Source organism: Lagenorhynchus albirostris, chromosome 3 (assembly GCF_949774975.1).
Source record: "Lagenorhynchus albirostris chromosome 3, mLagAlb1.1, whole genome shotgun sequence".
NCBI lineage: Eukaryota > Metazoa > Chordata > Mammalia > Artiodactyla > Delphinidae > Lagenorhynchus > Lagenorhynchus albirostris.
Genome location: NC_083097.1, coordinates 140,819,480 through 140,842,422, shown reverse-complemented (window position 1 = coordinate 140,842,422; position 22,943 = coordinate 140,819,480).

The following is a 22,943-nucleotide window of genomic DNA, read 5'->3' as shown; positions in this document are numbered from 1 at the left end:
TTAGAAAGTAATTCATGTTTTTGGAAAGATTAAATTCGTGAATTTTTTTAGAAGAAAAGAACTTTTAAAGAACAGTTGCATGACATGTAGAAATGATGGTTTAGTTGAGTCAAGGAGAATATTTTAAAAGGCTACTGAAGGGATCCTGTTTTGTTCAGTCTGGTACCAATAAGAATAAAACCACCAGAGTAACACAGAATTTGTTGTCCTACTAAATATGCACAATGAATAAGAGAAATTGGTCAACATTTCAAATTGCAAATCTGGTAATACAGAAAATATAATCTTATTGAAAGAAATAGAATATTTAATATAATGTAAAAGTGGTCTTGAATATCCCCTTGTTACACCTGTGAAACAATCTGTCTTATATGTTCTTTCCCTAGTTTTATAGCAAACCCTTGCTTTTAGACCCATGTTTCAATGATCAGTGAAGTATTACCCACTTAAGTTCTTGTCTTCTGGAGTCACTAATATTCCTTAATTCTCCTTAAAGTTTATCTATTATGTGCCTTTTCTAGTTTTTCTCTTGCCACAGAAATGGTCATTTGACTGTGTAAGTGTAGTTTTAGGATGTATTCATTTACATAATTATTTTTGTGATATTATTCTAGGTTAAATTCTCTGCCAGATACTGGACACAATGTTTACATATTGTTTTAATAAGCAAAAGAAGTGAAGGTATTAGAAATATATTTAGAACAACCTAATTTTCTGTCCTACTGCTACCATACTTCAAGAAGAAATTCAAAGTACTTCAGTAAGTCACAGATTCTTTACCAGCATTAGGAATATCTCTGACTCTTTGACTCCCCCAAAATAAGTTGTCTAGTTGATTCTGGCCTCTCTTTTCAGAATAAAATTTAAGTAGGATACACATTTGAATTCTAGGAACTGTTGCCCACACATCAAGGCATGAAATCGTAGGGCATTAAAATCCTTTACTCTGCAGGCAAAGGTGCCGATTAGGAAAACACAGAGCTCTATATAAATCCTCCAGTAGATGATTTATATGCAATTAAAATAATATTTAGAATTTATTAGCTCTACCAAAAATTCATGGAGATAGAAATAAAAACAAAAAGAAACATGCCTCAGCCTTACAATCAAGTGCAGATCCTACAAAACACTGAATGTACAGGTCATAGAGAATACAGTGTGGCAACCAAGTGAAACTCCCATGAAGACAGGGTGGAACCGCAGCCTAGCACAGACAGTAAGGAATTAAAACTAAGTGCTCTGTAAAGACCATCTTTAAATGCACTTGAATAAAGACCAAATCTAAGATTTTACACTTGAGATACTGCAGAGGCCAACTATCTGCAATCAGTAATAAGGATACTGACATAAGGAAATATATACTCTGGCGTAAGTTAGTGTAGAGCAAGAAGAGTATCCATAAACTGGCCAACGAAAAGAGAAATCCAGATTCAATATTATAAAAGTTATTCTTTCAGCAAAATTAAGCTAAGAGTCTTCAGGAACCTAAGAGAGAGGCTCTGGTGAATCCCAATGCATATTATTTCCAGAAAACTGTATGTTAGGTTTAAATTAACTCTACTGCTAATGACATATAGTTCTTTCATAGTATGGATTTGGGTACCACATTAAAAAAATACTCCAGCTATATATTTTTTAGACCTGTATATAGTCAATATTTCAAATTCTGACTCTGTGGCAGCAACCAGGTAGGCACAACTTGGAATGTTTTGGAATGTTTTATAATACTGGCAGGAAGTGTTGCCTTTTTTCTTTTTTTCACCATAATGCATTCAAGGAAGATTTCTTGAGACTTTTAATATGGATTTTTTCCCTGAAATTAATTAATAACAGTTATCAAAAATAGGTTCATGCCCTGAGTGAAAAGAAACAATTAACTAGTTTAGGATAATTAATTCCTACAACTTGTATACTTTTCAGGGACTACTTATATATGCCAATATTCCTTTGGCTGTCTGCCAAATAATGAGAGGCTTTTTTTTTTCTTTTTTAAGGTTAGCCATATCATCATTACTGAGACTACTCTAAGCACCGAGTTGTATATCGGAGAGAATATGCTCTCCTTATTACTTTCAACTCATACATTTTAGTTTTATCCATAAACTGAATTTCAGAAAGTATTTGCCTGTTAATTTTCCTCCTGATGAATTATGTTAGATTGCCTTTTAAAATTCATTATAAATCACCAGTGTTTGGTGGGTCCTTTAATTTTAAAAACTTGTTAATCAGTCCTATCACAGAATTTCTTGCGTATTACATCATACTTAGCAACATGTAACAGCTGAGAAGTAATGGAAACCTAGAAGAGGTATGTTAGATATGCCATACATAGGAAATAGGAAAACACTGAGATTAAAGAAGAGGTTAAAGGTTGAGGGAAGAGGGAAGAAATTTTAAAAAGTTTAATATAAAAGAAGGCTGCTATAGGGACTTTCCTGGTGGCACAGTGGTTAAAAATCTGCTTGCCAATGCAGGGGACACGGGTTTGATCCGTAGTCCGGGAAGACCCCACATGCTGCAGAGCAACTAAGCCCTTGCACCACAACTACTGAGCCTGTGCTCTAGAGCCCACAAAAAACAACTACTGAAGCCCACACGCCTAGAGCCCGTGCTCTGCAACTAGAGAAGCCACCACAATGAGAAGCCCGCACACTGCAACCAAGAGTAGCCCTCGCAACTAGAGAAAGCCCACGTGCAGCAAAAAAGACCCAATGCAGCCAAAAATAAAGAAAAAATAATAATAAATTAAAAAAAAGTACTCCACAAAGAGTATTAAAAAAAAAAGAAAGAAAGAAAACTTTTATAAATTAACTGAGCTCTACCATAGCACTTTCTCCTTGATGGCTGCCATTTTAATTGAACCTCTGTAAGGTGCATGTCTTAAAGGTGCCATTTGGCCTTTGAAACACAAATTTTGATAGTTTTCTCTTTACTATCTGAATTGAATTGTCTGTATGACTGAAGTTGGTTTCATTGGAAGAATGAAAGGAAACAGTGATTCCATGATCAAATAATGTAGAATATTTTGGTAGAGTAAAATCTGGGTAAAGGCACAGGAGAGGAAGGTGAGCATTTTAACATGTTCATATTTATTTAAATTTCAAGATAAAACTCAACTTTTGGTCAACTTAAGTAAATCACTAACTCAGAGGTAATTTAATTCATGTATATGGTCAATTTCTTTGATGGAAGAAATATTGAGATCAGCAAAAGAAGTTTTAATCCATGGAGGTAAGGGGTGAAAGACTGTTTCTACCATGTGTATTATGCTTCAGAGAATTATAAACAAGTAAGGATTTAAAGGGACCTTATGGATCACCAAATCCATTCTGCCATTTTGCTTCTACATACATTAATTACCTGTATTAAATTAAATCAAAATGTTCCAGAATGGCTGTATGGAGCTTGACAAATCCTCTCTTCATAGAAAATGCGAAACTGGACAAAACTGTCAAAAACAACCATTTTTAATCTCTGGAAATTGATTTTTAAAAAGGTATAAAAACTGGAAGCATTTATTTAAGAGAATCTATTGAACTTCTGTAAGAAATATAGGAGTCTGTAGTATTTATAGAAAGGGCTGCCATATCCTCACCACCCCTGCTCTGTGTTACAGAAGTTTTATACTGGACAAGTAGGGCAGCTCCTGTACTCTCTTTCCAACTTCAGAATGTACAAGTTCCACTCTCAGCATTCCCAGGGCAGCCTGTGAGGACAAATGACTCCCATCATCTTGAAAGCTCCAACTCTGTATTGCAGAAGTTCTGCCCAGGGTAGGCATGGCAGGCTATGTGAAATAGTCAGCTAAGTGTCCTTGTCTGAGGGGGCTGACTTTACTTGCAGCATAAAATGAAAAAACAAACAAACAAACAAAACCCCACAAAGCCTGTTAAAACCCAAAAGAGAGATCATAGTGGTCATTATCTAGGGAAGACTAACAACCCTACTGTAGGAGTAGAAATAAACAAAACAGCAGACCAGAGAGAAATTTAACAGGGAGACCCAGAGACAGAGATAGTCAAAACGACCCTGCTAAGATTACACTCATGGCTGGTGGACTGGAAAGCTGAGAACCTACACAAAATTATGCCCACACAAGAGCAATGGAAGAGAAGATTTGTGAGCCCCTAGATCCTGGCTGAATGTACAACAGATCTGCAAACATTCTGAACTTCTGAAGGACCCCCAAGATACACACAGATCCACTGGCAGTGCGTGGAAGCCTTATGGCCTCAGGGGGCTTAAGCACAATTTCTGACCAACCACTGGCTGACTACTAAGCTCTAGTGATTTAGGAATCCAGACTTAAGTATTCTTTTTTTTTTTTTTTTTTTTGCTGTACGCGGGCCTCTCACTGTTGCGGCCTCTCCCGTTGAGGAGCACAGGCTCCGGACACGCAGGCTCAGTGGCCATGGCTCATGGGCCCAGCCGCTCCACGGCATGTGGGATCTTCCCGGACCGGGGCACGAACCTGTGTCCCCTGCATCGGCAGGCGGACTCTCAACCACTGCACCACCAGGGAAGCCCATAAGTATTCTTTTTTTAACAAAAATGTGAGCGATGATATCAGAAGCTGCATACCATAAAGAAAAGAGACTTCACGGAATTTATAAAAATAAGTCACTATACAAGCAAATATAAAGCAGCAGTGACAACCAATTCTGGGGGATGAAGATCACAGTTCAGAATTACTATATATTTTACAATTGTAAAATGTCTCAAAAATTATGAAATATGCACATAAAAGTATGTACGAACCATATAGTGAAAACATGTGGGCAATAAAAAATGTCTTTGGAGGTACCCAGGTGTTGGGTTTAGTAGACAAATACTTCAAATCTGGTTTTATAAATATATTCAAAGCAATAAAAGAAGCTATGTTTAAAGAATAAAAGGAAGGCATGATAATAACCTAGCAAATAAAGAATATTGATAAGGAAATAGAAATTATGAAAAAAGAAGCAAATAGACATTCTTGAGTGGAAAACAAAATAATTGAAATAAAAAATTTATGAGAGGGACTCAACAGTAGATACGATCACAAAAAAGAATCAGTGAATTTGAAGGTAAATCAATAGAGGTATTCCAATCTGAGATACAAAAAGAAAAAGAAATAAAATGAATAGAGCCTCAGAGATCTATGGGACACAATTAAGCAAACTGACATATGTATAATAATAGTACCAAAATGAGAAGAGAGGGAGAAAGGGGCAGAAAAATTGTTCAAGGAAATAATTGCTAAAAAGTTTCTGACTTAAATGAAAACTTTACACACCTAAGAACCTTAACAAACACCAAAAAGATAAGCATAAAGAGAGCTACATCTAGACACATCACAGCCAAACAGTTGGAAAGATAAGGCCAAAAAAAACCCATGAAAACATCAGGAGAAAATAAGTCATTATGCACTAGAAAATCCCATTCAGATTAACAGATGACTTCTCATCAGAAACAATAGAGGCAAGAAGGCAGTGGTCAGGATGGTGTTTGAAATGATGACAGAGAAACAAACCAAAACAAAAAAAATAACTGTCAACCAAGAATCCAGCAAACTATCTTTCAAAAATGAAGGCAAAGTAATGGTATAACCAGATAAACAAAGACTGAGAGAATCTGTTGCTAGCAGACCTACCTTACAAGAAATACTCAGTCTGAATGGAATTGATTCCAGATGATAATTCAAATCCACCTGATGAAATAAAAAGTGCCAGTAAATGTAATTATAAGACAAATTTTTAAATCCATTACAGTTACATATTTTGTTCTCCATTTTCTCTTGATTTTTAATTACAAAAAAATCTATAAAACTATTATTAAAAAATTATATTGTTAAATTTAATAGATGTCATCTATATGATATTAACAGCACAAAGAAAGGAGGAGGGAATGAAGTTATATTTGAGCAAGAATATGATACCAAGTGATAATTCAAATATATAGAAGAAAAATGCCTATTCAAATATTTTGCCCATTTTTTAACTGATCTCCTCATTCATTCACTTATGTGCCCTAACCATGCTGGTCAGTTGTTCCTGGCACAAGTCAAGTTCCATCTTGCCTTAGGGCATTTACTTTCTGATACTTCTCTGCTTGAGGCACTAGAGTCAGAACTTCAGATCATCAGAATTTGTCATGTACGGCTAATTTCATTCAGTACTCTACCAAAAGGTCACATGCTGGGTCTCCCCGTTACCAGTCTAACTAGGACATCATCAAAATCTTTTCACCATTGCTATCCTGTTAGATACATATTTTAGAAATACTCAGACACACAGAACAAATCAGCCAGAAATAGTCATAAATAGTCACAATTCCTATCAGGAAAGACATAAAAACCTGATACAGAACTTACTTTTCTAATAGTAATTATTTGACTTTATTTTGATTCATTTATTACTAAGAAAATTTAAGTATCTACCCAAAATTTATTACCTCAATATTTGCTTTTATTTCTCCTGAACAATATAGATACCTTACTTTTTAATCACTATGATGTGTTTGTTTTTCTCTTCCCAGTACTTTCTGTGCTCAATGAACAAATGTTATAATTTAGGATGTAGCAGGCATTTGAAATGATGAAAACTCATTATTTGACAAGTACATCAACAGGATTGAGTTTCTTAGGAATTTCTGAAAGATCCATCATGGAACTGAAATGGCCTACAAACTCCAGTAGATTACATGAAGTCCTGAGCCCCATTTCGAGGTATGCACCATAGCTCTGTGCTACAATTCTACTTTATAATCTTTTCAAAGTCAAAGGCTCTGTGTTTCCTTACTTGTAACTAATTCCTAAACAAGATAATACAGAAGTGTGTGTGAACTAGGGCTTAAAAATATCTTCTATAGTGTGGTATGTGAAATTAAGAAATAAATAACAAATACCAATTACAGGATAACTTAAGCTTGAACCTTAACGTCATTAAATAATTTGGTCATACTAAAAGGGATTTAATAGTACCTCTGCCTTATCCCTGGTCAAAGAATGGGCGAAGTTCTCATTTGTATACAATACCAATGTGTAAAGAAACTGAAAGAATAAAATACACTTAACCTTAAAAACATATTTAATTAAATAATTTTCTTTTGGCTGTTGAAAAGGCAATTGAAAATTTCACAGGACTTTGGGTTTATTACAGACATCAATTATCATTGCACTGATAAGTATAAAGGAGCCAGCTCAGAGGGAATTATGGTTAAAAGGAAGCCAAAACGACTAATTCTTTTTTTTTTTTAACGTCTTTATTGGACTACAATTGCTTTACAATGGTGTGTTAGTTTCTGCTGTATAACCAAGTGAATCAGCTATACGTATGCATATATCCCATATCTCCTTCCTCTTGTGTCTCCCTCCCACCATCCCTATCCCACCCCTCTAGGTGGTCACAAAGCACTGAGCTGATCTCCCTGTGCTACGCGGCTGCTTCCCACTAGCTACCTATTTTATATTTGGTAGTGGATATATGTCCATGCCACTCTATCAATTCGCCCCAGCTTTCCCTTCCCCCTCCACATGTCCTCAAGTCCATTCTCTATGCCTGCGTCTTTATTCCTGTCCTACCCCTACGTTCATCAGAACAATATTTTTTTTTAGATTCCATATATATGTGTTAGCATATGGTATTTCTTTTTCCCTTTCTGACTTACTTCACTCTACATGACAGACTCTAGGTCCATCCACCTCACTACAAATAACTCAGTGTCATTTCTTTTCATAGCTGAGAAATATTCCATTGTATATATGTGCCATATCTTCTTTATCCATTCATCCACCGATGGAAACTTAGGTTGCTTCCATGTCTTGGCTATGTTACCTGTGCTGCAACGAATATTGTAGGACATGTCACTTTTTGAATTATGGTTTTCTCAGGGTATATGCCCAGTAGTGGGATGCTGGGTCATGTGGTAGCTCTATTTCTAGCTTTTTAAGGACCCTCCATACTGTTCTCCATAATGGCTGTATCCATTTACATCCCCAACAACAGTGCAAGAGGATTCCCTTTTCTCCATACCATTTCCAGCATTTATTGTTTGTAGATTTTAAATTAATTAATTAATTCATTTATGGCTGTGTTGGGTCTTCATTTCTGTGCGAGGGCTCTCTCCAGTTGTGGCAAGTGGGGGCCACTTTTCATCGCGGTGTGCAGGCCTCTCACTATTGCAGCCTCTCTTGTTGCAGAGCACAGGCTCCAGACGCGCAGGCTCAGTAATTGTGGCTCACAGGCCCAGCTGCTCCGCAGCATGTGGGATCCTCCCAGACCAGGGCTCGAACTCGCGTCCCCTGCATTGGCAGGCAGATTCTCAACCGTTGTGCCACCAGGGAAGCCCCTTGTTTGTAGATTTTTGATGATGGCCATTCTGTCTGGTGTGAGGTGATACCACAATGTGGTTTTGATTTGCATTTCTCTAATGATTAGTAATGTCGAGCAGCCTTTCATGTGTTTGTTGGCAATCTATATATCTTCTTTAGAGAAAGGTCTGTTTAGGTCTTCCACCCAGTTTTGGATTGGGTTGTTTGTTTTTTGATACTGAGCTGCATGAGCTGCTTCTATATTTTGGAGATTAATCCTTTGTCAGTTGCTTCATTTGCAAATTTTCCTACTATTCTGAGGGTTGTCTTTCATTTTGTTTATGGATTCCTTTGCTGTGCAAAGGCTTTTAAGTTTCATTAGGTCCCATTTGTTTATTTTTGTTTTTATTTCTATTTCTCCAGGAGGTGGGTCAAAAGGGATCTTGCTGTGATGTATGTCATAGAGTGTTCTGCCTATGTTTTCCTCTAAGAGTTTGATGGTGTCTGGCCTTACATTTAGGTCTTTAATCCATTTTGAGTTTATTTTTGTGTACACTGTTAGGGAGAATTCTGATTTCATTCTTTTATATGTAGCTGTTCAGTTTTCCCAGCACCACTTATTGAAGAGGCTATCTTTTTTCCATTGTATATTCTTGCTTTCTTTATCAAAAATAAGGTGACCATATGTGCGTGGGTTTATCTCTGGGCTTTCTCTCCTGTTCCATTGATCTATATTCTGTTTTTGTGCCAGTACCATACTGTCTTGACTACTGTAGCTTTGTAGTATAGTCTGAAGTCAGGGAGCCTGATTCCTCCAGCTCTGTTTTTCTTTCTCAAGTTGGCTTTGGCTATTCGGTGTCTTTTGTATTTCCATACAAATTGTGAAATTTTTTGTTTTAGTTCTGTGAAAAATGCCATTGGTAGTTTGATAGGGATTACACTGAATCTGTAGATTGCTTTGGGTAGCAGAGTCATTTTCACAATGTTGATTCTTCCAATCCAAGAACATGGTATACCTCTCCATCTGTTGTATCATCTTTAATTTCTTTCATCAGTGTCTTATAGTTTTCTGCATATATATCTTTTGTCTCCCTAAGTAGGTTTATCCCTAGGGATATTATTCTTTTTGTTGCAATGGTAAACAGCAGTGTTTCCTTAATTTCTCTTTCAGATTTTTCATCATTAGTATATAGGAATGCAAGATATTTCAGTGCCTTAATTTTGTATCCTGCTACTTTACCAAATTCATTGATTAGCTCCAGTTTTTTGTTAGCATCTTTAGGATTCTCTATTCATGGAACATGTCACTGGCAAACAGTGGCAGTTTTACTTCTTTTCCAATTTGGATTCCTTTTATTTCTTTTTCTTCTCTGATTAATATTGCTAAAACTTCCAAAACTATGTTGAATAATAGTGATGAGAGTGGGCCACCTTGTCTTGTTTCTGATCTTACTGGAAATGCTTTCAGTTTTTCACCACTGAGAACAATATTGGCTGTGGATTTGTCATATATGCTCTTTGTTATGTTGTGGTAGGTTCCCTCTTGCTTACTTTCCAGAGACTTTTATCATAAATGGGTGTTGAATTTTGTCAAAAGCTTTTTCTGCATCTATTGAGATGATCATATGGTTTTTCTCCTTCAGTTTGTTAATATGGTGTATCACATTGATTGTTTTGTATATATTGAAGAATCCCTGCATTCCTAGGATAAACCCCACTTGATAATAGTGTATGATCCTTTTAATGTGCTGTTGCATTCTACTTGCTAGTATTTTGTTGAGGATTTTTGCATCTATGTTCATCAGTGATATTGGCCTGTAGTTTTCTTTCTTTGTGACATCCTTGTCTGGTTTTGGTATCGGGGTGATGGTGGTCTCGTAGAATGAGTTTGGGAGTGTTCCTCCCTCTGCTATATTTTGCAAGGTTTGAGAACAATAGGTGTTAGCTCTTCTCTAAATGTTTGATAGAATTTGCCTGTGAGGCCATCTAGTCCTGGGCTTTTGTTTGTTGGAAGATTTTTAATCACAGTCTCAATTTCAGGGCTTGTTATTGGTCTGTTTATATTTTCTATTTCTTCCTGGTTCAGTCTCGGAAGGTTATACTTTTCTAAGAATTTGTCCATTTCTTCCAGGTTGTCCATTTTATCGGCATATAGTTATATGCCTTGTGCAGGTCTCCTGATGGAGGGGACTGGTGCCTGTGTTCTGGTGGGTGGGGCTGGATCTTGTCTTTTTGGTGGGAAGTGCCACGCCCCGTGGTGTGTTTTGGTGTGTCTGTGAACTTAGTATGATTTTAGCCAGCCTCTCTGCTAATGGGAGGGGTTGTGTTCCTGTCTTGCTAGTTGTTTGGCATGGGGTGTCCAACTCTGTAGCTTGCTGGTCGTTGAGTGGAGCTGGGTCTTAGGATTGAGAAGGAGATCTCTGGGAGACCTTTTGCCATTTGATATTATGTGGGGGTGGGAGGTCTCTGGTGGACCAATGTCCTGAACTTGGCTCTCACACCTAAGAGGCTCAGGCCTGACACCCAGCTGGAGCACCAAGATCCTATCAGCCACACAGCTCAGAAGACAAGACAGAGAAAAAAAAAGAAAGAAAAAAAATAATAAATGAAGTTATTAAAATAAAAAATTTAAAAAATATTAAAAAGTAATAAGAGAGCAACCAAATGAAAAAATAAATCCACCAGTGATAACAAGTGCTAAAAACTATACAAAAAAAAAATGGCAGATGGACTCCTAGGACAAATGGTAAAAGCAAAGTTATACAGACAACATCACACAAAGCATATACATACACACTCACAAAAAGAGGAAAACAAAAAATATATATATATAAAGGAAAAGAGTAACCAAATCAATGAACAAATCTACCAGTGATAATAAGTTCTAAATACTAAACTAAGATAAACATAAAACCAGAAACAAATTTGATGCAGAAAGCAAACCCCAAGTCTACAGTTGCTCCCAAAGTTCACTGCCTCAATTTTGGGATGATTTGTTGTCTATTCAGGTATTCCACAGATGCATGGGACATGAAGTTGACTGTGGAGATTTAATATGCTGCTCCTGAGGTTGCTGGGAGAAATTTCCCTTTCTCTTCTTTGTTCGCACAGCTCCTGGGGTTCAGCTTTGGATTTGGCCCCGCCACTGCACGTAGGTTGCCTGAGGGCGTCTGTTCCCCGCCTAGACAGGATGGGGTTAAAGTAGCAGCTGATGAGGGGGCTCTGACTCACTCAGGCCGGGGGGAGGGAGGGGTACGGATGTACGGTGAGCCTGCAGCGGCAGAGGCCAGCGTGACGTTGCAGCAGCCTGTGGCGCGCCGTGCGTTCTCCTGGGGAAGTTGTCCCTGGATCATGGGAGCCTGGCAGTGGCGGACTGCACAGGATCCCAGGGCGTGTGTGAATAGTGACCTGTGCTTGTACATAGGATTCTTGGTGGCCGCAGCAGCAGCATTAGCATTTCATGCCCGTCTCTGGTGTCCGAGATGATAGCCACAGCTCACATCTGTCTCTGGAGATCGTTTAGGCAGTGCTCTGCCTTCTGTGGGCAGGCAGGGAAGGAATCCCCTTTCCTCCCTCACCCCAAAACAATGGTCTCTTGCCTCTGCGGCAGCTCCAGACTTTATCCCGGACTCCCTCCCGGCTAGCTGTGGTGCACTAGCCCCTTCAGGCTGTGTTCACGCCACCAACCCCAGTCCTCTCCCTGGGATCTGACCTCTGAAGCCCGAGCCTCAGCTCCCAGCCCCCGCCCGCTGCGGCGGGTGAGCAGACAAACCTCTCGGGCTGGTGAGTGCTGGTCGGCACCATTCCTCTGTGCGGGAGTCTCTCCGCTTTGCCCTCTGCACCCCTGTTGCTGCGCTCTCCCCCATGTCTCCAAAGCTTCCCCCTCCGCCACCCTCAGTCTCCGCCCGCGAAGGGGCTTCCTAGAGTGTGGAAACCTTTTCTCCTTCACAGCTCCCTCTCACAGGTGCTGGTCCTGTCCCTATTCTTTTGTCTCTGTTTATTATTTTTTCTTTTGCCCTACCCAGGTACATGGGGATTTTCTTGCCTTTTGGGAAGTCTGAGGTCTTCTGCCAGCATTTAGTAGGTGTTCTGTAGGAATTGTTCCACGTGTAGATGTATTTTTGTTGTATTTGTGGGGAGGAAGGTGATCACATCTCACTCCTCCGCCATCTTGACGGTCCCCCAAGATTAATTCTTACTAGATCTTTAATTATGCATAATGTTGAAAAAGAAAACTTCCAAAAGTCAATCAGTACAAAGTGTGGAGAAATATAAGAGGAGAGGAATGTAAAATGATAGTTGCTGCCTTAGTTTAAATGCAATAGAAAGATAAAGATAACGAGCAAACAGAAAAAGAAGTATAGCATAAGTTTGCCCTTTTATTAGATGAGTGATTCTAAACTGGGAGGGATTTTGCCTCCCAGGGGACCTTGGGGATGTTTGAAAACACTTTGTTGTGACGAACTGAAGGTATTATAGGACAGCCTCTCACAACAAACACTTATGCTGCCCAAATGTTAATTGTTCTAAGGTTGAGAAAGCCTCTATTAGGACATTCAAATTTTTTAAGAATAAATTAAATGTATATTATATTTTGTCTATCTGCAATTTGCAAAAAAGAATTAGAGTAAATGGGGAAATTCTAGAACTTTGTTGGAAAGATAATCAAGTAGGACTGGCAGATATTCAAAACTTAGATCCAAGTACTACTTTCTGAAGGTTAAATTCCTTTTAACTTCATCCAAATCAAGATGGGATTTGTGTCTTGAGAGATTACAAATTCTGGTCATACTTTGACGTTTCCCTATCTGTTAGAGAATATAACAAATGCTGGTCAGGAATGTATCCCCTGTCAATTTTCCCTCTTCTTCAACCTCAGTTCATTTTCTCAGTTCATTTTCTCCAGATAGAAATAAAGGAGACACAGACAGATTGTGTGTGTGGAAGGGAAAAAGAGTTGGAAAGAAACTGAAAAGCTAATCCACTATGATGCCAGTCTACACCAAAGATGGTGTGCCAGAACTCTAAGGAGCCATCGGTTAGAAATGCTGACAGTGTTGGCTCCTGTGACGGTCTTTGAAATAGTGAGTTTCAATAGTTATGCTCTCAAATTTTGAAGGCAACTGTGAACTTTATCCCAAAGGTTTTTATCTTCCAGTTAAAATAGGTATTTTTTTTTACTTCAAAATTAGTGTTTTTTTAAAATGTTTGGAGATTATGTCAATCTATCTTTCATTCTGTAATAGTGTCTCCTTTCCTAGAGGTAGTATAAAGATTTTATAATATTCAAATAAAATAAGTATTTGTTTGGTTCTGGGAATTTCATGACACCACTTGAAATAAATTAAAAATAACCTAAGTGATGAAAGATCATGCTTTTGAATCACTATGTTAATATATCATCATATCTGAGAACATAACAACTGAATGTTTTAAAAATAATTTACATTTAAATTCTGTATTGAGTATTATCCACATAATTAATAGTATCATTACTGTCATTACTCTTAATCTATCTTTAGCATTTTTCTTAAGAGTTATGTGGTATAGAGGAAAGACGATTCCATTTGCTTCAGAAAAAACAATGTTGCTCTGGACTACCTGGAGCCTTCCTGGCAACTAGAGAACACTATGGTTCCCCCTCCCGAAGATGGCTTTGTCCCAGGCACACACAGAGCTACACTGGGGTGCTCTTGGCCAATGATACTGTGAGACTTCTGGACTTTTTCACCTGGTCCAAAGGATCCCAGAGCCAATTTACCCCACCCCTACTCTCATAGATAATTCACCTCCACCCAGATTGTCCTCATACCTTCTCTTCATAAGAAGAGGCTGATCAAGGATGTTGAGTCAGCTTTCATCACACAAGCAGATAAAGCATGGCCTGCATCTGGTCTTGCTATTCTCATCACTCCTTCCCAGTTCCACTATTTATACTTATAAAATAACCAGGGCTTGATCACACACACACAAAAATAACAACAAAAATCAATTTTAAAAAATCACATTCAAATTATTTTGACATACATGAGTGGTTAAACTCTTCCTAGATCCACTTTCTTGGGTTATAAAGTGAAGACATTAATAATAGCTACTCTAACAATCTCAAAGTTATTCTCAGGTTCAAAAAAGGTATCATATATTATCTTCAAATTCTAGCATCTCCTTCCCCATTCTCACTTTGTCTCACTTTATGACTTATATATCTGTCTACTTTACACCTTCAATTGGATGGTAACAGATATTCCAAACTCAACATGTACAAACTTGAACTGATCTTTCCTCCAAATTTATTCTACCCACAGCCTTTCCAATCTCACTTGATCACAACAACTCTTAGTTTCTCAGGCTAAAATCTTGGAGATATAATTCACTTCATTCTTGTTCATTCCCAAATTTAATCTGTCAGGAAATGTTACTTGCTTTACCTTCAAAATATATGTATAATTTGATCTCTATAATTGTATGTGTTGAATTGTGTCCCACCAAAAATATATATTGAACGTCTTAACCCCCACTGCCTCAAAATATGTCCTTATTTGGAAATACAGTCTTTAAAGAGGTAATAAGTTTAAAGTGAGGTCATTAGAATGGACCCTGAACAATATGATTGGTGTCTTTACAAAAAGAAATTGGGAGGCTGAGACAGAGACAGACACACATGGAAAGAAGAAGATCATGTAAAGATGGAGGATCGGGGTAATACATCTACAAGCCAAGGAACCCTGAAGATTGAGGGCAATCCACCTGAATCCGCAAAAGGCAAAGGAATGATCTTTCCTGTACACGTTTCATAGGGACCATTGCCCTATCAACACTTTGATTTCATACTTTTGGTCTCCAGAATTGTGAGATGATAAATTTCTGCTGTCATAAGGCTCCCAGTTTGTAGTACTTTATTATGGCAGCCCTAGAAAACTAATATATCTACCATAATCTCTCATTTGGATGATTGTCCTAAACTCCTAACTAGTCTTTCTGCTATTGCTATTTATTGAATAGGATAGACACCTTACTGCAATAAGATGTTTGATCTAAAGTTTGCTCTGGCTAGAGTGAGAGTTTAAGGAAGATACCTAGATCTCTACTTTAATACCTCCCTCAACTACTTAAAGTCTCTGTTCAAATCTTACCTTCTTCACAAAGCCTACACTGCTCAGCCTATTTAAATTGTGATCCTCCCTCCTATGCTTCCAAACCTCCTATCTTGCTCTAAGTTTTCTTTTTTCAATCATACAAATCACCTTCCAATATATCATATATGATCTAATACATCATATATAATTTACTTATTACCTATTATTACTAATTTATTATAGCTAATAAATCCATACACTCAACTCTGAATTTATAGTGATAAAGTATTTTACAACAGGGTTTATTTTCTATTTATATCCTTCACTTTACTTTTAGATTAAAAAAAATTATGAGTATATGCACATTTTTGTGCCTATAAGAAACAGAAAACTATCTTTTCTTTCATTTTCTTATACACTCTTTATATCATAATTCATTCTCTTTGTTTTCCATATGTACTTACATACATAGACTCACACTCACATTTGCCTAGCATCCTCATATAGCTGTTTAAGATCTCTACGTACATCATCCATTCACTGAATCTCATACTTTGGGCTGTACTAGGTTAGATACTGGGGATTAAAAAGGAATATGACATAGCCCCTGCTCTCATGACTAGGTGTGCTTACAAGCAAATAGAAGTTCAATGCATTAAATTTTTTAAGGATTATTTGAATTTTAAAAGACATGGTTGTAAGAAAACTGTCTCAACACAAAGAAATGTATTTCTATTAGATGTTTGTAGGTTAAGAGGTTATTTTAGGGATCCCTAAAATGAATAGTATGCTAATAATATGCTAATAATACTTAGGATATAGTACGGGTTAGGAACCCGTGTTCTGGAGTCAAGACTGCTTTTGTTTAAAACCTATTTCCTTTATTTATTAGCTCTGTGAATTCAGATATGCAAAGTCCTTTAAGCTTTTGCTTTCCCACCTGTGAAATGGAGCAAATAACTATCACTCTTTATGCCGTGTAGTACATTTCACAGTGTCAAACACATAGTAATTTGCTCAGTAAATGCTATTGTACATTATATAAATATGTAAAATGTGCTGATTTTATTTTATTTTAATATTTAGGTCTTTTACATTTTTTCTTTTTTTAAAATTATATAAGGTTTAGATGTAGAGCATTCAACATGTGTATACACTACAAAGTGATCACCACAAGACTAGTTACTTTTCATCACCATACAGTTGACCCCCTTCACCCATTTCACCCACCCCACCAACACCCTTACCCTCTGGTAACTTATTAAAATCTTCTGAATGTCTTCCCCTGAATTATGACATTGTTTTTATGTGCATATGTGCACAACTACATGTGCACACGTTCTTTTATTTCAGGACTGGAAAAGAACTCAAAGATATGCAGCTGTAAAGCACACCTCAGTTTGGGAACAAGTGTACATCCTGTTTTGGTTTATGTGCACGAATGGCTAATTTAGTTTGGAGATAGCATTTGTAAATGTAGCAGTATATCCTAAGGACCCGAATCAAAATTCTTGTGATGTCAAAAAGGATGTGGAATAGTTACTATGTATGCCGCAAGTGGTTTCTCTAGGAAGTGCCTTGAAGAGATAAAGTTGCTGTATATCTCTGTTTTGAATATACAAGCTTCTCTTAAATCTTTGGCGAGCATCTCCTGAGTAGGTGTCAGACTATGTTCTATGTATAAAACCACATGCAGATCTCTTCAATACGTCTATCTTCCAAGAGTCACTATATATTCCTACACCTCACAGTTCATATAAGCTTCTCAGTATATGAACTCATTCAGATGTATCATTTATTTGACCACTGTGGGAAATCGTTGGTCTTCCTAGAGGAAACAAAGTTTTAGAAAATTTAGAAAGCATTTTTTTTACCTGCAGATAGAAATTTTTAAAAATAGAAAAACACTCAACTTCTGTTCCCAAATTATTTTATATTTAATCTGGAGGAAAGTCTTTTGAAAGAGTTCATTATTATTTCCAGGCTAAGTTCTGACTTTTTTGATATTATATGATTTGTATTATAAAAATAGTAGGGCAAAATGATGATTCCAAGTTTCCTTATTTCTTTATATTTCTACTTTCAATTTACTGTTTTGATAATTAGCAATTAATAAAATATTAGTCACTAAAGGGAAGCATTTATGTTATATTTAAATATGTGATTGCATATATCCTAAGACAAAGACATTAAGTCAGCAATTTTATGCATTGCTTCTTTTCACTGAGTAAATGTATAATTTGTATAAAGCCATCCTCCCTAAAATACAAGTATTACAACATGCTTATTAGTCTACAAACTTTGAGAACATTGTTCATAGCATAAAATAATAACAAAAATATCCCCACCTAAATTGCTCCTATATAACTGCAGTAAGATTAAACTGCACCAAGTTGTATCTCTAATGTATCTACTCCAGGGGGTGTTTGTGGTGTTTAACACTTCCTGGTAATAGCAAGGCATGTGAAATATGGCCACTATCTCTTTTGGCGCATATTCTTCATCCATTTTAGAATTTAAAAAGAGAATTATCTTGTTCATTATGTAAATTTTGATCACAGACTTTTTTAAGCTGGTGGAGTAAATAATAAATTTAAGAAAATCATTCCCCCATTTAATTAATTGACTCAGTTCACACTTACCTACTAAAGTACCATAAAGTATTCACAGTGCTGGGGACTCACTGATTAACCAGGGAGACAGGATTGTTGCCCTTGTAGAGTTTACAGTACAGTGAGAGAGGCAGGTAATGTAGTGTATCAAGTAAATAAGTAGTAGTAAGTAGTAAGTGCTAAAAAAAAAGAAATCATCATAACGGCAGACTATGATAGAGAGTGCCAAAGTTATAGGGCCGGAAGATTTACTACATATGTAGCTGTTCATGGAATATCACTTTAATATGATGACAACTGAGATGAATTATGAACACTGAGAAAGAGTCAGACATGGTGAAATATGTAGAAAGCACTAGTAGAGTGCAAATATTCAGGTGAGGGGAACATCCTGGGTTTATTTTAAAAAGGGAGAAAAACAGACAACTGTGGCTAAGGCACATGTGGAAGGGGAAAAGTATGAGGAGATATTGGAGAATAAGTTAGGGACAGATAATAAAAGGGCCATGTAGGTCTCCTGGCTTCACCAGCAATAACATCTCTTGCTGCCCCAATGGTGTAACATTTCTTGCCTGAGTAGTATCACTATACTGAAAAGAATAGGTCAGCACAGACTTCCTTTGACCACATAGGTTTAGGCAATTCTTTGTCCTAGTAAATAATTTCTTTAATTGGGATTCTGAAAATAAATACAATCTTCTATAAAACATCTTTCAGTGTGGTAACTATATTGGAACATTTACTACATGGACTCTGAAGTTGGTCAACTAGTACTTCCCCCTCCAAAATTCTTGTCCTACTAAAACTTCTGAATGTAACCTTATATGAAAATATGGTCTTTATAGATATAATTAGTTAAGATAGTGTCATACTAGATTAGGGTGGTCCCAAAATCCAAAGTTCGGTGTCCTTATAAGAACAAAGGGTACACAGAGACATACACAGGAAGGGAAGAATACCATGTAAAGATGGTGGCAGAGACTGCAGTGATGCAGCTACTAGCTATGGAATGCCAAGGTAGCCACAAGAAACCAGGAAGAGGCAAGGGAATAATTTTCCTGTAGATCCTTCAAAGGACACATTGCCCTGCTGACATCTTGATTTCAGATGTCTATCTTCCAGAGCTATGAGAGAAAAATTTCTGTTGGCTTAAGACACCAACTTTGTGGTAATTTGGAACAGTAGCCCTAGGAGACTAATAAAGACCATATAGCCAAGATTCTAGTTACAGCAAGCATCATCAGGGTTCTATATCTCTTCCAGCTGGACTCAGGCAATGGGAGGCACCAGCACAACTGAGCATACGCAGTAAGAACTCAGGGTATATTTTCCTTGCTTTCTTCCTTCTTCAGCTTTATAGTTCTGGCTATGACTTCATCCCTCAGAAACCACAGCTCTTATCTGTCTTCCATATTCCAGCTCTCACTGGCTCCTGTGACACTATATCCCCTTCCCTTATGCCTTCACCCTGGGGTGATAACAGCTACCCTTTGTGGTTTGTCTCTAGATTCCTAAATATGCCAAGTTTCCTCCTCGCCTTTCTCTGCTGTATTTCTCACTATCTGAAACTTTGTTCATCCTTTTTATGCATTCATTTATTATGTTTTCCTAATAAGAATATTTTCCGTTAGACCTGGATCTTGTCTGTTCATTGCTCTATTTCCAGAAATGGAACAGTACCTGGAACGTAATAGGAGCTCAGAATACTTGTTGAATGAAAAAAGATGACTGAATGGAAAAGAAATCCAAAATGTCACAAACCACCTTCAAAACTGAATTGATCAAAAGTATATCTTTGCTTTATAGGAGACTATATATATATGTGTGTACATGTGTGTGTATACACACACACACACACACACACACACACATTTATGGTTATACATGTAAGAGTTAGCTTGACGCCTTGGTTAACTGACTAAAAAAAATTAAGTAATTTTGCCACACAGTAAAATTTCCCACATAGTAAAAGGGAGAGCTGTGACATAAAACCTAATCTATTAGATCTGATTTGATGTTTTTTCTAGTGACAGGGGCATAAATGGACTGAATGGGTCGATATCTATGAATGTTCTCAAGTAACTAAAATAGAATCCCAGTTTATACTCAAATTTACAGAACCCTGGGTATATTATTTAGATTACAAAAGATTTCACATTGGTAGAATCTTGATTATAATGTCCATATAATAAATGTGCCAAAGCAGCTTATTTCATTATTGCTAACAAAACTGCACAATTAAAGCATGGTGAACGTTGAAGTTTCCACAGTTTTATGTTTTTAAATAGTACCACAACAAAAATGCTCAGATAATAAAAGAAAATTTATGTAAAGTAACACATGGACCATTTGGTTATATTTGACTCCTTAATGTATTCCAAAGGCATCTATTGCCTCAGGGAGAGAGGATATTTGTAGAGAGGAAAATAATAACCTAGAGAAGAGCAAACAACAGGGGAAATTCCATTTATGGCTGAGGATAATAATCAGATGCTACCTCAACCACCTAAAATAGAGATAATTTAAGGAAGGAAAAGGAACATAATTGGTGAAGGGTAAATAGCAGTGCATATCCAAGGCACAGCAATGAGATACACATATTCGAAAGGAATACTAGTAGATTTAGGACAAGAGATGCAAGGAAGTCATTATAAAGGAGATGTTGCTATTTGAAGGATGTGATGAGATCAAGGACAGCATGAGTCACTTTTTCTTAAAAGGTTTCAACAGAAAAGGAAAAATAATAGCTTGAAGTATAAAAGGGACAACTAAAATATGTTAAATATGAAACGAGATATGCATATTTAAGAAGAGTAATGCCACCCATCCTCAGATTGATATTCATATTTTTAAGGGGTGCTAGAAAAACCACACATGGAAAAATGAAGATAATATCCGTAATGTGTATAAAATGGCATACAGTAGAGGTTTACTTAGATGCTTGGGTCTAAGGAGTATAATGACATGGATAAAAGGAAGGGTATAATAAAATGCATAAATGAAATGGCATAATGAGATGCATAATTGGACAAATGTAACGATATTCAAAGGAGAAAGATGTAATATGATACATTTTTTTAGGAGTGTAATGAGATGCATAAATAGAAAGGTGTAATGAGATGTGCATGTTTAAGTAATGGAATGAGAAATATAGGTTATAATAACATACATGAAAGTAATTTAGTAATTAGATATACAAGGGAAAGGCTTTAATGAAATCCACAAATGGAGAATATGTAGAGATGCTTAAAGGAGATGTAATGAGATGAACATATTTGAAAGTTATAATGAGATGCTTTAATGGAAGTGTCTAATGAAATGTATATGTTTGAAAGGTGTAATGAGACATATTAAAAGGGAAGAATGTAAAGCAATTCTCTTCTCCTATGGAGAATAATGCTTCCTGAAAGCTTTGAAGAGTCATCATCCTAAGGAATTTCTGTATTTTTACTTCAGCATAAATTAAGACACCATCAGCAGCTTCAACCATTACCACATCAAATAGCTTTTCCCCTGGGATCACCTTATTTTTCGCTATATGGTTTAAAACACTGCCCTATGCCTGGGGCCACATTCCAAGGACAATTTAGAACTGATGCCCATTATTAGATAAAAACACAAGAAAAGGGAAAGAATAAGGAAAATAAGAAATTAACAGCTACTGAGTCTTTGATGCTGGAGTTGTGCTAGGAATATTTGTGTAATTAAATGTTCCAATAACCTTATAAGGCAGACATTATTATTTCCTCATGACAACTTAGAAAAGCGAGTTCAGAGGTTAAGTTGGTTGCTCAAGGTCATATGGCTGGTAAGTGTTGGAGACAGAACTTAAAAATAGGTCTGCCTGTTTCTGAAGTGCTCTTTTCTATCTCTATTTGTATTTTTATTATTTTTCTTTATTTCTCTCTCTCTCTTTTTTGTTTTTAACTTCGGTTTGGTTTTATTTTGCTGAGTAATTACTGCTAATTATGGTGGAAATTTCCAAGGAGGCCTTATTAACACCTCCAGTCATGAACATCACACGTTTACACAGCTAATAGTTTTGCCGAGAGAGTAAGGGATAACAGAGTAACCACCCTGTTACTTGAGGCATCTGAAAAATTATTAATCCCGTTTATTTTCTGAACAATTTTGTACCATAGTTTGCTCCATATGATGACTACTTGAACCTTGAAGAAATTAAAGGTTTTTTGGTATTAGACCAATAATTTCGAAAAGTAATTTTGGAATATATTTCAACTAGACTGTGACTTTCCTAGTGAATGAATATTAAGTAGAGCAGATGAGACCCTGTTTACTGCCATTTAGAAATCTGTGTGAACTTACCCAAGTTTCATAGCCTCTCTTGAAATTTGGTTTCATTAAAACCAAAATGGGGATAATAGAATTTCATAAAATGGGGATAATAGAATTTATCTTATCAAATTTTATTATGGTGAAGTAAAATACATGTAAAATGTCTAGAACATTCTATAGTATATAATAAGTGATAAATTAGTGTCAATGCCTTCCTTACCAACTTTTAATTAAGTTTGAATAAGTAATTATATGAAAATAATCCTGGTCTTTAAATGTTCTTGCATTTAGTTGGTGGTAGTGTATGTCAATAGACTAATTTATCAGGGGGAAAAAAAACCCTGAAAAATATTATACAACAATGCTCTCTATGATGGTTGTGGACAATAATTTATTTTTGGATTAACTGCTTACAGAATGAAAAGATATTAATTGGAATAGAAAAGATTTTTTTTTTTTTTTGGCAGTACACGGTCCTCTCACTGCTGCAGCCTCTCCCGTTGCGGAGCACAGGCTCTGGACGCGCAGGCTCAGCGGCATGGCTCACGGGCCCAGCCGCTCCGCAGCATGTGGGATCTTCCCGGACTGGGGCACGAACCCGTATCCCCTGCATTGGCAGGCGGACTCCCAACCACTGCGCCACCAGGGAAGTCCGAAAATGATTTTTTT